At 47.4% G+C, this 14,357-nt stretch overlaps 2 non-coding genes and 2 pseudogenes across 2 annotated transcripts; all 4 read left to right on the top strand.

Annotated features, from left to right (window-relative positions):
• Positions 1-6,376: 6,376 nt before the first annotated feature.
• LOC143486615 (U2 spliceosomal RNA) lies at positions 6,377-6,587 on the top strand (annotated as a pseudogene).
• A 637-nt stretch (positions 6,588-7,224) lies between these two features.
• Positions 7,225-7,343, top strand: LOC143486158 (U5 spliceosomal RNA). The gene has a single exon (XR_013123156.1). It is a non-coding gene; the product is annotated as a U5 spliceosomal RNA (small nuclear RNA).
• Positions 7,344-13,201: 5,858 nt separating this feature from the next.
• On the top strand, positions 13,202-13,380 carry LOC143486602 (U2 spliceosomal RNA; annotated as a pseudogene).
• Positions 13,381-14,002: 622 nt separating this feature from the next.
• On the top strand, positions 14,003-14,121 carry LOC143486159 (U5 spliceosomal RNA). Its single transcript, XR_013123157.1, has one exon. It is a non-coding gene; the product is annotated as a U5 spliceosomal RNA (small nuclear RNA).
• Positions 14,122-14,357: the final 236 nt, after the last annotated feature.

Raw genomic sequence — 14,357 nt, forward strand, 5'->3', positions numbered from 1 at the left:
TCCCCACGGAGCATATCCGCAGGTTCCTCCAGAATTACGGGGAGGTCCACCCGGGGGAGAAGTTTGTGCGGGACGAGCTGGGGGTCTGGAATGGCCGTCGCCAGTTTTTTATGACTTTTAAAGAAGACGGCCAGGGGGGTGTGGTACATCCTCCAGCCCTCTTCTCCTTGGGTTTTAACCGTGGATATTTGTTTTACAGGGGTCAGCCCGACCACTGCAGAGTGTGCCGGGAGTATGGACACAAGGAGGAGAGCTGCCCGGGCCGGAAGTGTCACAACTGTCTGGACCCGGGACATGTGGCCCGGGACTGCAAGGGCCCCCGGAGGTGCAGAAGATGCCGCGGTGAGGGACATCTGGAGCGCTCCTGCCCCAGCGTTGGATCCACCTACGCATCGGCGGTGATAGGGGGCAGGAGCAGGGAGACCACCGCGGCGCCCTCCGGGGAGGCCCCGAAGGGATCCCTGGCCGGCCCCGGGACATCAGTAACCGTAGACGAGGGGATGATGGCAGAGACCGGCAGGGAAAACAACAAAGATGCAGTCCCGGGTGAAGAGGAACGGCCAAGGGAGGGGGAGGTAAGGAAGAAATCTACTCACCTGTTGTGTGCTCCCCCTCCCCAGAGAGACGGGTCCAGACCGGCCGGGCAACCAAAGAAGGCCACTCCCGGCACCTCTAAGAAGAGATCCAGGACAGGGCTGACCCCTCCCAAGGAGGAGGGGGGACGACGGAACAAGGAGAGGAAGTCCACCCCCCCTACCCCCCAGACCGAAGAGGCGGTACCCAGACCTTCCCAGGCCTCGACCCCCAAGAAGACGGTCTGGGAGAGCGTCATCTGCATGGGGACGGTGGAGGACGACCCCTTCCCGCCGGAGGCGACCACAGCGGAGGAGGAGAGGAGCCTAGGGGAGGGAGGGGATCCGCCCACATCAGAGGGAGATGAAGAGGCCTCTTCTGCACTAGAGGAGGACGAGGAGACAAGTGCGGAGGAGGAGAGCCTATCCCCCTTTCCACCAATGGGACCCCATACACCCTTGATGGCGACGATTTTCGACTCGACGGGGTCATGGGTGCAGACCTTGGAGCAGTTGCGGCTAAAGGGATATACGGACCGCGAGACATATAGGAGAGCTAAGGAAAGGTATACAAAAGAAATAAAAAACGGAAAAGTTGTTTTAACACACCATCCCGCAGGTGTACCTAAAGAGTAACTAAGCATGTTGGTGTATTTTCAAAAAAGAATGTTTTATGGAATTTTTAATGTCATTATTGAAATTGTTGATGTTTTATTGAACTATTGGTATTTTTATCGCGTTATTGGTGTGGTGTGAACAGTTAATGTTTTATTGTATTAAATGTTGAGTATTTCGAATAAAAAAAAAAAAAAAAATCTGTTCTTATCAGTGAAACGGTGGGAAAACGGAAGAGGGGGGCCAGAGGGACTAGAGAGAAAGGGGCAAGAGGGAGGGTAGGGGGTGGAGTGCAGGTGGAAGCACCCCCCCCTGGGTTACAAGACCTGCAAGACTTGGAAAGCATACTTGAGGAATGTATAGGTACTATTACAAGTAGGGTGGATGTGCAACCTGTGAGTGGAAGAGAGGAAGAAAAACGGAAGAGGGAGGCAGGAGTCTTTAGAGAAGGAAGGGAAAGGGGGAGGGAAGTGGGTGGAGTGGAAGCACCGCCCTCAGTACAACAAGATTTAGAAACCATAAATGAGGAACATGTAGCGAACCCAGAAGGTGAGGTGGAAGTGAGTTTTAAAAATAGAAGGGAAGGGATGGAAAACAGTAAAGGAGAACCGGCAATGACGACAGTCTCGGAGGAGAGTGGAGAATCATCCACTTCCCTACCTGATGGTCAGACAGCCAAAAAACTGGCGGTATCTCTAGAGCCAGAGGACGCTCAAGAAGTCCGACAGGAAGCGCTGAGCTCCTTATCGGATGATGTGCAGCGTCGGTGGCCAGAGACCTCCCCCAATGCAATTGCCTTCGCCCACATACGACTTAAGGCTTCCACACCCAGGCGTAGGCGCGGTGTGGAGCTAGAAGAAATGAGAGAAGACTACTTGGGTGAAGCGCAAATGGGTGCAGAGCCACTAGGCGAACCCCCATTAAGTTCCACGAGATGGATTAAAGAAGAAAGGGTGTCTGAAGAAGTGATGTGGATTCCTCACTCTTCATGATGCGAAGGCAAAATAAGAATATGAGACATTGCAAAACGTACATTATAGGTGGTAGAGCGTACACATCCTTTTATAAAATGTATGAATGCATTATTTATGATGGTTTTAACATGCACACAGACCTATTGGTTTTAGTGAAATGCGCCAGCTTTGTGGATTGGTCCTCTTTGGTGTTGCCAGTCGTGCCTCAGCTTCTGTACACGCCCGCCAGAATCTCCATCTGGAAAGTAAGAAGAACACACCATTATTAAACATGGGAAATAGCCTTACCTTGTGGGTTACTTTATTTAACATCATTATGACACTCACCATATCCACAATCAATGTAAGAAGCATTAGATCGCTGCTAAGAGCTGAAAACATTTTACAGTTTTTAAGTAAAGAGAAGGCTGACATTATTTTACTACAGGAATGTGCCTTACCATATATGAAATCATACAGGCAGTGGGAAGAAAAGTGGCGAGTGGGGCAATCAGCATGGAGTGGCTCAAATGCAAACAAGGCAGATGGAGTGGCCATTTTAGTGAAAAACCCTGACCTAATCATACAAGAGGTGACCGTGATACAAGAAGGGCGAATCATGTTAATGGTTTTAAGTTTTTTAGGCACAGTTTTTAAGGTCTTAAACATGTATGGTTTTACAGAAAAACATGAGAGACATGAACAGCTAGAAACACTACAGATGCATCTAGTAGGGAACATGCCGCTAATAGTGGGAGGGGATTTTAACTGTATATTAGAGGAAACAGGAAGACTGAGAAAAGGGACAGACGTTAAATTGGATAAAACATCACGGTGTTTAAAGGGGATTTTAACTGATTTTAAATTGGTTGACAGTTTTAAAAGCACAAGGCCACGCGATCCCGGGTTTACATGGAGAAGCCCGGATGGCACTAGGGCTTCCCGAATTGATTATGTTTTCATCAGAGGGTGTAAGGTTATGGAGGCATCAATAACACCTGTCTTTTTTTCTGACCATGCTCTTTTGAGGAGTGCACTCACACTAGGGGATGGTGTGTTAAGAGGGGCGGGCACATGGAAACTAAATTGCACGGCTTTGGCAGAGAAGACAGTACAGGCAGAGTTTAGAGAAGAATATGAGTCTTGGAAATCACTACAAGACCTGTGTGATACAAAGTTAGAATGGTGGATCATGGTGAAACAAAAAGCGGCAGAGTTTTTCCAAAGAGTGGGGCGACGTCAAAAAGCAAAGGAACGCCGGCAAATGGCTGGCTTACAAAAGCGCCTCCAGCGATATTTTAACCTGGTTAACAATGGGTACGATTTTAGCATGGAAATAGAAGAAGTGAAGAAGGAAATGCGTGAGTTGGCAACGGTACAAAGCAAAGGGTTTATTCTAAGGGCAAAGGCAGAAAAGCTTGAATATGATGAGAAATGCACTAGATTCTTCTTTAAGCGGGTGATGGAAAAAAACACACTTCTAAGGGGGTTGCATACGGACGATGGTAAAAAGATAAGCGGAATGGAAAATATAATGACAGCAGTGGAGGATTTTTATACAAATCTATATGCCGCTGAGCCAATAAATCATAATGTAATGAGAGAAGTGCTAGGCAAGATGACATCGCGAATTGCAAATGCAGACACGTTAGCGAAGGACATCACAGAATTGGAGCTAGATAATAGCATGAAAAGCTTCAAAGCTGGCAAAACGCCGGGAGCAGACGGATTGCCATGCGAATTTTATAGGACATTCTGGGATATTTTAAAACAGGACATTTTAGAGGTATTTAGAGAACTGGACAACTTAACTGAACTGCCAAGGGCTTTCACAGAGGGTCTTGTAACGCTTTTATTTAAGAAAGGGGATAGAAAAAATTTGAAAAACTGGAGACCGATCACTCTTTTAAATGTGGATCTTAAACTTTTTAGCAAAATTTTAGCATTACGCATGTCTACTGTTTTAAAGGATTTTATTCACCCAGACCAGGCGTGTGCAGTACCAGGAAGGAGGATCACCGATGGCCTAATACTGATCAGAGACACCATCTGTCATGCGAGGGACAGACAAATGAGGCTCATAGTGTTAAATCTGGATTTCGAAAAAGCGTTTGATCGGGTCTCGCACCAGTACCTGTTACAGGTACTGCAAAAAGTGGGCTTTCCTGGGAGGCTGATAAAATGGGTGGGATTACTGTACAACGACATAACTAGCAGGATTATGGTAAACGGGAGACCATCAAAAGCGATAAATTTAAATCGCGGTGTCCGTCAGGGCTGCCCGTTATCCTCCTTGCTGTATGTAGCCTGCATTGAACCACTTGCCCAGATTTTAAGGCAAGATGCCTGGATAAGAGGCATACACATACCAGGCGGGGGGGGGCAGGAGTCACGATGTGTGCTTTATATGGACGATGTCAATGTACTATGCACAACCACACACTCTGTACAGAGGGTGTTTGAATTAACGGACTGGTTTGGCAAGGCGTCAGGGGCGAAATTGAATAGGAGCAAATCTATAGCAAAGATGTTCGGGCCATGGGGAAAGGAAAATTTGCAAGGTGTGGAAGTAAACATACAGCGTGCAGACATCAAGGTTCTTGGGGTGCACTTTGATGAGGAGGGCAAGGGAACGAGCAATTGGGCTGGACTCTTAAACAAGGCTAGACAAAAATTGGGGCTGTGGTCCTTACGACACTTGACATGGGAAGGGAAAATATTAATTATAAAAGCAGTAATTTTACCATTGTTTTTACTAACATCTGCTGTTTTTATGCCTCCGAGAGCAGTGATTTTAGCAATGGAACGTGCCATGTTTTACTTCTTATGGGGATCCAAATGGGAACGTCTAAGAAGAGAAGTGGTGAAACGAAGACCAGAGAATGGTGGGAAAGGGGTGCCTGATTTTTATCTGTTTTTAGGTAGCTGCTTCATAGCCACACATTTTAAGTATGCAACAAGCGAGAGCAAAACTGGAGCATGGGTAAAATTCCATCTGGGAACATACCTACGCCGCTTGAAATTGGTTAATGTAGACTTGCGAACACCTGTGAGTTTTAATTTGGTAAAGTGCTATGCTTTTATCCCACGCTTCATGCAAAATTTTAAACTGGAAGGGGAAGCCAGACAAGTACTGACTAACCACAAAGCCATCCTATCTTGTGTACAGGGACGGGAGCCGGTGCTGCGGGTCCGGGGACTCGGGGAGGCCGAGTCCAGGGTGGTGTGGCGCAATGCCGCACACCCTGCTCTCCTCAACGCCCACAAGGACCTGTCATGGATGGCTGCCCATGAGATCCTCCCGGCGAGGGCCGTGATGCACTCCCGAGGCATGGCCAGGAACCCCATCTGCCCGCGGCCCGGGTGTGGCGCGCCCGAGACCGTGAGGCACGCGCTCTGGGAGTGCAGCGCAGCCCGAGATCTCTGGTCAATAACCGGCACCCTGTGGTGCCCGAGCCTGCCAGCAGGTGCGGACCCCACGCTGGATTACTGGAAAGCAGTAAACGGGGTGGGCTGGGGCCGACACGTGACACCAGCCGTGTTTGAGATGCTCTGGCCCACCTTAAACAGCATTAAAGACGCCATCTGGGCCGCAAGGAACCTGCTGGTGGGGAAGCGGTTGGAGCTGCCACTCCGGGGCAAAAAGACACTGGTGGAAGCCCGACAGCGAACGTATGCAGCCCGCCGCCATTCGGAGGGGGGTGCCGGGACCAGCTAGGGAAGATCAAGGGCTGCCACGGTCCTCGCTGCTTGCCGACGCACCCCAGACCACTTGGAGGAGCAGCGAGCCATGGTTTAAGAGGATCTCCGCTGGGCGGCCAGGGGGCAGGCCCAGAGACGGGAGAGTGGGCGGAGACTCGCGGGGCCGGCGTCCCGTCCCCTCCCCCTTTAGGAACGGCATTTGCATCTTATGTTTTCTGTTGGGCTTACTGCAAAGCATGCATGGGGGGTAAATGTGCATACATAACCTCAGGATGGGGAAGGCCACATGGAGCGTGGGATGAGTGTACAGCAAGGCAGATAAATGCATATGTAGGCAAATGGAAAACATGCCCATTGTATATATATGACTCTTTTATTGTTTTTATTATACCTTTTATTGTAATATATTATACGCAATGGTCACGCACCCCCTTCAACACACAATCAACACACAAGAAACACAACTCAGAAGAAATTTTCCTTTATTGTAAAATTCAATGACATGCATGAATTGTATTCAGTTGTGAAATGAATCTTGCTTGTAACCTGTGACAATAACCAAAAAAAAAAAAAAAAAAAAAAAAAAAAAAAATCTGTTCTTATCAGTTTAATATCTGATACGTCCTCTATATGAGGACTTCATATTAAATGGATTTTTAGAACAGGGAGGCGAAACAGGGGCTTGCCCCGTTCGCCCCACGCATCGACCTGGTATTGCAGTACCTCCAGGAACGGTGCACCTTCCTAAACGTGTGGAAAAGAAAGAGTTTGTTGCTGGTTGTATGGTATGATCAGCCTGTTTATTTTAATGAATTTGTAATATGTGTGTGTGTGTGTGTGTGTGTGTGTGTGTATGTATATATATATATATATATATATATATATATATATATATATATATATATATATATATATTATAAAACTTTATTTTTACATTTGTTGGTTGATTTGTCTGTCTGTCTCTGTCTGTCTGTCTGTCTGTGTGAATAAATAAAACAAAGCAGCCAAAAGCGCTCACTCCTTTAAAAAAAACCAGAATAAGTAAGAATGAAGGGGAGTGAGTGGTCTCTGTCTCTCTCACTGCCTTGTCAGCTGGTCACAAATGCAGTGCGAGCGGAGGCCACTCCCCTTTCGGCGGTTTGCAGTTTTCCCTCCGTTTTTGTTCTTTTTTTTTTTTTTTTTTTTTTTTTTTTGAGATTGTTACTGTTTTTTCCCCTCCTCTCTCTCTCTCTCTCTCTCTCCATTATAGCCTGCCAGCCCTGCCTGCCTGCCTGCCTGATGTTGCCAACAAGCCACAGCCCCGCAGGCTCCTCCCTTGTTACCGCGAACAAACGAGCTAGGCTTTAGGTTGGCGTAGCGGGACGCCTGAGCCTACATGGCTATAGCTCGGGTTTCTCTTCATTCACGCACAAATCTTTCGCCTTTTACTAAAGATTTCCGTGGAGGGGAACGTCAAAGAGTCAAATTGATTTTTTGGAGCGCTCTGCCTCCGGGCAGGGCCGCAACAATCTGTACAATGAGAATGTGTATAAACGTAGGGGTGGGCGTGGCACGAAGGGAAGGGTGAGCGTACGTACGGCTGGAAGGAAGGAAGGGCGCTGTCTCCGCGGAGGGGAGGCCTGTGCCGGCGAGGCCGGCGCCCAGGCCAGCGCCCATTTCAGGTTATCGCTTCTCGGCCTTTTGGCTAAGATCAGAAGGTCGGGACTGGGATCGACTCCGGAGCCTTCTTGACTGTAGCCTTGTGGCTTCAGCCGTTTGACTCTGGAGATATATTTTGCATGTGGTGAGGAACAAAGAAAAGGATTGTGGTTAGTAAGGTAAGTGTTGGTATTATTATTATTATTATTTTTTGATTGTTATATTAGGAGTTTTATTGTGGTTTAAATTGGTTTTAGTATTCCCTGGTTAACTGTTTTACTGGTATTTTAGTCTCCTTTAGAAAGGTTTAAGGGGTGTGGTGCCTCCCACCATGTCTGCTCCACGAGCAGGCATGAGGAGGCACCACAGTGTGAGGTTCCTGTTTGAAGAAGATGTAAATGGAAAGCTGTTTCACATGTCTAGGTTAGATTTCTCTAGAAATCTAATCCAGACAACCTTACAATTTCACCCAGAAGCTTTAAACTGCCTCATAACTTTGCCCCAAAACAAAGGGTTTGATGTCAGTTTTAGGAATGCAGTGTATTTGAATACTTTTTGGGAAAGGTTTAAGGAAGTACAAGGAAAGTTTGATATGTTTAAGGTTGAAAAATTAACAGATCATGCCAGAAAAACTGTGATTGTGAAGATGTTCAATGAGACAGTATGTTCAGAAGATATATGTGCATGGCTAAGACGGTTTTGTCAAGTTGTAGGTCCACCTGTGAAAGTCGTGGACGAAGATAATATCTGGAACTGTTCATGGAGAATACCCATTAAACAATGGGAGGACGAGACTGGGTACCTAGGGTTGAAACATCTGCCACAGGTAATTGTGTTGGGGGAAAATAGGGGGTACATACATTATCAAGGCATGCCAAAAGTGTGCCGTAAATGTGGGGGAATGGACCATTATGCCGAAGCTTGTACCCAAATTGTGTGCAGTAAGTGTAGAGAAATTGGACACACTTTTCAGGAATGTCCGAATGGTAGGTTGTGTAACCTTTGCGGGGGAAAAAACCATCTCTTTAGAGATTGTCCATATTCTTTCGCAAACAAACTCAAGGCAGCATGGGAAGGGGTAACAAAAATGGCCGAAAAGAAGCATGGTGAAGAACAAGAGAAGGGAGACGGAGAAGAAGGGGCGGAGCCAGAGGTTTTGGCGGGAAACGAGACACATCAGGGGGGCGGGGCAGGCAAGGGGGAAGAAGGGAGGGGCTCACGGGTGGAGCAACCGGAAGAGGCTGAAACAGGAGGGGAGGAACAAGGAGCAAAGGGGGTGGGAGGGGCTACAGGGAGTGAAGAAGGGCGGTCCTCTATTGAGACAATGTCAGAGGTGAGTATACCAGGGTTAGAGAGCAGCTCTGAAGACTCTCTCCCAGGAGCACAAGCATCCAAGAGGCCTGCAGAATCCCCCTTGGTGGAACAATGGGGGAAAAAACAGTTAGATACCTCACTCCCAAGCGCACAAGTGGGGAAGAGACCGGCAGAGTCCCCCTTAATGATGGATGAAAAGAAACAGCGGGCTACAGCAGATAAGGATACCCCTCCCTCAGAGAGGTCTGACCCCTGCTGGCCGGGTGGTTCACCGAACGAGGTATCGTTTTTACACTTACCACCAAGAGGAAGAGCGTCGACTCCTGATCGATCAGGGACAGAAGATATCCCAGTTTTAGACTTCTTTCACCCTGGCAGGAGGAAAATGGAAATGGTTTTAGGAATGGATTTAGACTAGTTTTAATGGATTTTATTGTGTTGAAAGGTTTCTAGTTCCAGTTGCTTTTAGGTCAACCAAGAATGTTGTGGTTTTACCTCCTTTTAAACGTGCTCATGTCTCTCACGATCGCCACCATTAATGTGAGGAGTGTGAGAGCACCTTTGAGAGCACAGAGCATTCTGACTTTTTTAGGAACAGTGACAGCCGATATCATTTTATTACAAGAATGTGCAATCCCCTTCCTGAGATCATACAGAGACTGGGAGCAGCGCTGGGCTGCGGGTCCCTCTCTCTGGAGTGGGTCGCACTACAACAAGTCAGATGGTGTTGCTATCCTAATAAATAACCCTAGACTTGTGGTGAAGGACTGCACTGTGGTGAGTGATGGGCGGGCCATTTTAGCTAATTTGCATTTTTTAGGGAGGGATTTTAAAGTCTTAAATGTGTATGGTTTTAATGAGAAAGAGGAAAGATATGGTTTGCTGGAGGATTTGCAGCCCCGCATGCTGGGGAGGGATCCGATAGTAGTGGGTGGGGATTTTAATTGTGTTTTAAGTAAAAAAGATAGGAGAAATGTGGGAGAGAGTTTTAAACTAGACAAAACATCGGGAAGATTGGCAAATTTGATAACTGATTTTAATTTAGTGGACTGTTACAGGACCATGCATCCACGGGAGGAGGGCTTCACCTGGTCGAGTGGTGATGGTTCCCGGGCCTCTAGAATTGACTACATCTTCACACGTGACTGCCCACCATCAGATGCTAGATTGATCCCCATGTTTTTCTCAGACCACGCCTTACTGTCTTGCACCCTTTCTTTCCCCACAGATGTGACGATAGGGGGAGGGCTGTGGAAGCTGAACTGCTCCCTGCTGCAGGATGAAGGGGTGAGAGACGAATACAGGGAGCAGTACAGACTTTGGCAGTCCCTCCAAGACCGGTACGATTCACGTGCACAGTGGTGGGAGATGGTAAAGGGAAGGACCAAGACGTTTTTTAAAAGGGTGGGAACTTTTAAAAAGAAAAAACAGAAAAGGCGCATGATGGGGCTGCAAAGAAGGTTACAGAGGTATTTCAATCTGGTGAACCAAGGGTTTGATTTTAATGAGGAAATAAAACAGGTAAGAGAAGAAATTAGACTTTTAATGGAGGAGGTAAGCAAAAGACATATAATGACTTGTAAAGAACAGGAACTAGAAGAAGGGGAAAAATGCACAAGATATTTTTTCAAGAAAACAGTGGCGCGGGGAGGAGGGGTTACTAAATTACAAGATGGAGACAAAATAATGAATACAAATCATGGGATCATGGGGGTGGTAGAAAGGTTTTATGAAGATTTATATGGTGAAAAGAAAACACACAAAACAACAATGGAAGAAGTGACCAATTTATTGGAAAATAAAATTAAAGATGATGAACTTTTAACTACAGATTTTACGACAGAGGAACTACAAAATGTTTTAAAAGGTTTTAAAACAGGGAAGTCCCCGGGAGAGGATGGGCTCCCCGTGGAGTTTTACAAAACCTTTTGGGACATTTTAGTAGGGGACCTTTTATGTATTTTTACAGACTTCCAGACTTGTGACGTTTTACCTGACAGTTTTAGGTCAGGGATAGTGACTCTGCTGCACAAAAAAGGGGAAAAATCAGAGATCAGCAATTGGAGACCTATCACACTTTTAAACGTCGATTGTAAGCTTTTTAGCAGAATTTTAGCAAGACGAATGTCATTGGTTTTAGAAGACGTGATTCACCCAGATCAAGCTTGCGCAGTGCCGGGGCGGAGGATCACGGACAACTTGATCCTGATCCGTGACTCCATCTGTTATGTGAGAGACAGAAACATTCGGTTATTAGCATTAAATTTAGATTTCGAAAAAGCTTTTGATCGGGTCTCACACCAGTACCTGTTTCAGGTACTGCAAAAGATGGGGTTCCCCGGGAGGTTTATAGCATGGGTGGGCCTGTTGTACAACGACATCAATAGCAGAATTTTGGTAAATGGGCACCTCTCCAAGGCGATCACTATTCGCTCAGGAGTACGGCAGGGTTGTCCCTTATCCCCGCTCTTGTTCGTCACATGCATGGAACCACTGGCGCAAATCTTGAGAAGGGACCAATGGATCAATGGACTGACTCTGCCAGGGGGACTGACGGTGAAATGTTCATTATACATGGACGACGTGACAGTTTTATGCACAGACATGGTGTCGGCCCAGAGGACCCTAGAGGTAACAGAATGGTTTGGGAGGGCCTCTGGAGCCAAACTGAACCGAGACAAGACTGAGGCACAGCTTTTTGGACCATGGACGAACGTACCAACTGTTTTAGGGGTAAATTTTAAAGAAACAAACATCAGGATTTTAGGGGTGAAATTTGACCGGGCAGGAGGAGGGAGCGGAAATTGGACAACAACCTTAGGGAAAGTTAGACAGAGACTTGGACTGTGGGGACTACGACAATTGACTTTAGAAGGGAAAATTTTAGTGATAAAAGCGGTGATTTTACCTTTGCTTTTATTGCTGTGCTCTGTTTTTAGTCCTCCAAGGAGCTTTCTTTTAGGTTTGGATCGGGCGATCTTCTACTTCCTGTGGGGGTCCAAGTGGGAGCGCCTGAGAAGAGAGACAGTAAAGAAGAGACCGGAAAATGGAGGGAAGGGGCTCCCAGACCCCCACCTGTTTTTAGGCAGCAAATTTACAGCAGCACATATAGAGTACGCAACATCCCCATCCAGGACCAAGACAGCCATTATGGCTCGGTTCTGGATGGGGTCCTATCTGCAAACCATAGGCATTTTAAAACCAGATTTAAGAACGCCAGTATCTTTTAAACTGCCACACGAATACCTTTTTATTAAGAAATTTTTAAAAAAGTATGAGTTGGAAAAATGCACTGTTCAAGAAATGACAAATGCTAAAACCCTGGTCTCCCTTGTTCAGGATCGTGAGGAGGTGAGCAGAGTGGTGGGGATGACGACGGCGGAGGCTCGGAGAGTGTGGGCGAACGCGGCCCACCCGGCCCTCCGGAACAAACAGAAGGACCTTACCTGGATGGTGGCCCATGAAGTCCTCCCGGTCCGGGCGGTGATGCACTCCCGGGGCATGGGGGCAACGGCAGTGTGCCCACGGCCAGGCTGCGGCCAGCCTGAGACCGTGCGGCACGTCCTTTGGGAGTGCAGCGTGGCCAGGGACCTGTGGGCCGCGATCGGCCCCCTGGAATGCCCAAGCCTGCCAGCAGGGGAGGTCCACCCGCAAAGTTACCGGTTAGCGGTGAACGGGGTGGGCCAGGGTGTAGAAAAGTTACCATCAAAAGAATTCAAGGCACTCTGGCTCACCCTTACAAGCGTGACGGCCGCACTGTGGACCTCCCGCAACCTGCTGGTGGGGAAGCGCGTCACGGTGCCCCTCCACGCTATGAAAAAGATGGTAACAACAACGCTGCAGGTGGCGCCGGGCGTCGCCATTTGGAGGAGGGGGCCGAGGTCACACGCAGGGGGGTCCCTGCCACCACCGACCGGGGCTCCCGCCGACGTTTCCTGAGGGGACAGGGATGCCTGAAAGGAGACAGCGGGCTCAGGGGAGGACTTCCTCTGGAGACGCACAGGAAGGGACCTCGACGGAGGGCGGGAGGAGCTGCGGATGCACGCACCTCGGCCTCCCGGCTGGGTTCATCTCTGCCTTCCTCTCTCCTTGTGGTCTTGGACGGGGGGGAGCAGGGTTTGCAATACATCTGAAAAGGACAATACACAAAGTAGTGAATTGGACATTGAAAAGGTTTTATGATATTAAACTGTTTTGGACTTTAAGGGCTTTTAAAATGCTTCTATAATAAAACCTTTTATGTACTATTTTAACAGATGCAAGGATGTGGCTTTTAAAAGAGAAAAGATTGTAAAAATGGTTTTAAAATGCATGACTATTGTGTCTTTTAACCATCCTTTTATCTAATGTGTATGCTGCTTTTTTAACATAAAAGTGACGCTGTATTTATTGATGTAAAGACTCAATAAACATTGTCAAAAAAAAAAAAAAAATCTGTTCTTATCAGTTTAATATCTGATACGTCCTCTATATGAGGACTTCATATTAAATGGATTTTTAGAACAGGGAGGCGAAACAGGGGCTTGCCCCGTTCGCCCCACGCATCGACCTGGTATTGCAGTACCTCCAGGAACGGTGCACCTTCCTAAACGTGTGGAAAAGAAAGAGTTTGTTGCTGGTTGTATGGTATGATCAGCCTGTTTATTTTAATGAATTTGTAATATGTGTGTGTGTGTGTGTGTGTGTGTGTGTGTGTGTGTGTGTGTGTGTGTGTATATATATATATATATATATATATAATATTATATTATAAAACTTTATTTTTACATTTGCTGGTTGATTTGTCTGTCTCTGTCTGTCTGTCTGTGTGAATAAATAAAACAAAGCAGCCAAAAGCGCTCACTCCTTTAAAAAAAACCAGAATAAGTAAGAATGAAGGGGAGTGAGTGGTCTCTGTCTCTCTCACTGCCTTGTCAGCTGGTCACAAATGCAGTGCGAGCGGAGGCCACTCCCCTTTCGGCGGTTTGCAGTTTTCCCTCCGTTTTTGTTCTTTTTTTTTTTTTTTTTTTTTTTTTTTTTGAGATTGTTACTGTTTTTTCCCCTCCTCTCTCTCTCTCTCTCTCTCTCCATTATAGCCTGCCAGCCCTGCCTGCCTGCCTGCCTGATGTTGCCAACAAGCCACAGCCCCGCAGGCTCCTCCCTTGTTACCGCGAACAAACGAGCTAGGCTTTAGGTTGGCGTAGCGGGACGCCTGAGCCTACATGGCTATAGCTCGGGTTTCTCTTCATTCACGCACAAATCTTTCGCCTTTTACTAAAGATTTCCGTGGAGGGGAACGTCAAAGAGTCAAATTGATTTTTTGGAGCGCTCTGCCTCCGGGCAGGGCCGCAACAATCTGTACAATGAGAATGTGTATAAACGTAGGGGTGGGCGTGGCACGAAGGGAAGGGTGAGCGTACGTACGGCCGGAAGGAAGGAAGGAAGGGCGCTGTCTCCGCGGAGGGGAGGCCTGTGCCGGCGAGGCCGGCGCCCAGGCCAGCGCCCATTTCAGGTTATCGCTTCTCGGCCTTTTGGCTAAGATCAAGGGGCGGAGACAGCGATCGACTCTTTGGAGATACCTGAC

Source organism: Brachyhypopomus gauderio, unplaced genomic scaffold (genome assembly GCF_052324685.1).
Source record: "Brachyhypopomus gauderio isolate BG-103 unplaced genomic scaffold, BGAUD_0.2 sc44, whole genome shotgun sequence".
Classification (NCBI taxonomy): domain Eukaryota; kingdom Metazoa; phylum Chordata; class Actinopteri; order Gymnotiformes; family Hypopomidae; genus Brachyhypopomus; species Brachyhypopomus gauderio.